We start from the raw sequence: 2,500 nt of genomic DNA, 5'->3' as shown, positions 1-2,500 counted from the left end.
ACCAAGAGGAGACAGACTCCCACACACTCAGCACAATAAAAGAAAAGTGTGTGCTGGGCACAGGGGAAAAAAGTTTGCTCCGAGGAGTGGTCAGGCGTGTCTCAAACCAGCTCCTAGTGGAGACAATTAGCAGGAAGACCCTGAGGTGGACGCTGGAAAGGAGAGATGAGCTGCTCTGGACATGTGCCGCCTGCTATGATTCTAGCTCTGGATCCAAGTAATTCCAAGTAATTCTTCTTCTTCCCTCCTACTCCTTCTTCATTAACTGTTGTATTGTAGCAGACATAGTGTTGGCTGCATCTAAGCAGCTGTAATAATAGTAGTAGTAGTAGTAGCAGCAGCAGCAGCAGCAGCAGCAGTAGTAGCAGCAGCAGCAGCAGCAGTAGTAGTAGTAGTAGTAGTAGTAGTAGTAGTAGTAGTAGTAGTAGTAGTAGTAGTAGTAGTAGTATAGCAGAAGTAGTAATGGTTGTAGCAGCAGCGGTAGTAGTAGTAGCAGCAGCAGCGGAAATAGTTCTTTTACTGGCAGTTCGAAGCAACAGCAGCAGCATCAGCTACTGTAGCAATACAAAACCAATACTATAAACATCACAGAAAGCATTAATATGTACTTTATTGTCACTGTTTCATTGTTGACAATCTGGATACAATCCTTTTTGTTCTTGGAATTATCTTTCGCTGTGACCATGGGTGTGAACTGATAGACAGCAGTAAGAAGGGGCCAATGAGTAGCCGTAGAAAGGCTGCAGAAACATTTAGGGACCCAGAGGAGGGGGGCAAAGGGGGTCGGGGTAGTGGCAGAAAATGGAGACGAAGGCAGACGACAGAACACGGTTAGATTATATATGTGGAAAGGGGGTGAAAGGAGACAAATTTAGAGATGAGAATTTTCCGTCGCTGTCAGATTTCGAAACGGGACTTATAGAATGAGAGGCGAAAATCGAACCTCCAGACCACGAGAGCACCCAATGGTGGTAGTTGTGCTACCGAGAGACAAAGAAAGAGAGAGATAAACACACACACACACACACACACACATACACACACACAGCGAAAGAGAGACACACACACACACACACACACACACACACAGAGAGAGAGAGAGAGAGAGAGAGAGAGAGAGGGGGAGAGAGAGAGAGAGAGAGAGAGAGAGAGAGAGAGAGAGAGAGAGAGAGAGAATAGGCAGGAGAGACGGAGAGTTCACGCGTAATAATAAGGAATACATGTATGTTACATATGTACTTGGATAAAGGCTCCAAGTTCTATGCTCCTCTCGTGTCATACCAGCAAAAGACAAACGCAGGTCGTCAAAAGCAGTTGATTCGAACTGGCTGTTGCAAGGCAGGCCATCATTGAGCTTGCAGAAGCACTTCAGGCCCTTCAACTTCACAAAGCTGTCTGCTCCACACCCTTACCTTCTGGCACCACAAAGGCTTTCACTGTCACGTTATCTTATGAAGGTCACCCCTAAGGCATCATCCTCGTCTGTAGATAGATACAGAAATTAAAAGAGAGCGATTTAAAGGTGTGCAGCTTGCATAATGAAATTTATAGTGTTGTACACCACTGTATTTAAATGACCACTATTAGTTCAAACAAACCAGTGATTAATGATCACCAATTGAGAATAATTTGCTACGTGATCCCTTTACAGTTGACAGGTTGCAACAAGAAGCCAGAATTTTTGTCCATCATTCTGTCACCTCTTGTTTTCGTTTTGCATCGCTGTATTTTTATATGGACCTACTCAGTTTAAGAAATTCACTTTCATGTGACGACAAGTTTGTGACAGATCATCACTGCGATAGTGCAGCATCTCTCTTTTCTTGGTTCTTTTCATATGATGTTATGAACAAACACTTTATGATATTTCTGCAAAATATCATGTGAGGGACTTCCCACTGTTTCACAACATCCTTTTACATGGTGGAATGAACGGAAGAGTAGCGTGCTGATGACTCAAAAGAGAAGTGAAGAAGAGGCAAAAGTATGCTTGTCATAATGGATTGTCATCATGTTATGAACGTGACATTGTGTCACAATGGTTATGCACGATCGGTTTCCGATGACAACCCACCATCAGCACGATGATGGATATAGACTTACCATCGTTTTCCGATGACAGCCCACCATCGGCGCGCTGATGTATACCGACTTACCATCGGATTTCCGATGACAACCCACCATCGGCACGATGATGGATATCGACACACCATCGGTTTCCGATGACAACCCACCATCGGTGCGATGATGGATTTCGACTTACCATCGGTTTCCGATGACAACCCACCATCGGTGCGATGATGGATACCGACTTACCATCGGTTTCCGATGACAACCCACCATCGGCGCGATGATGGATTCCGACTTACCATCGGTTTCCGATGACAACCCACCATCGGCGCGATGATGGATACCGACTTACCATCGGTTTCCGATGACAACCCACCATCGGTGCGATGATGGATACCGACTTACCATCGGTTTCCGATGACAACCCACC

General features: G+C 45.2%; 1 long non-coding RNA gene across 1 annotated transcript in view; it reads right to left on the bottom strand.

Moving 5' to 3' along the window:
• Window positions 1–1,270: 1,270 nt before the first annotated feature.
• Window positions 1,271–2,500, bottom strand: part of LOC118478842 — a 4,404-nt gene continuing 3,174 nt past the window's right edge. Inside the window, exon 2 of the long non-coding RNA XR_004859311.1 lies at window positions 1,271–1,482. This is a non-coding gene — a long non-coding RNA (uncharacterized LOC118478842). The remainder of the gene's footprint in view (window positions 1,483–2,500) is intronic.

This window comes from Aplysia californica, unplaced genomic scaffold, assembly GCF_000002075.1.
Source record: "Aplysia californica isolate F4 #8 unplaced genomic scaffold, AplCal3.0 scaffold01040, whole genome shotgun sequence".
NCBI classification, from domain to species: Eukaryota; Metazoa; Mollusca; class Gastropoda; order Aplysiida; family Aplysiidae; genus Aplysia; species Aplysia californica.
Note: the sequence above shows the minus strand (reverse complement) of the source record. Positions and strands in the feature narration are given on the sequence as shown.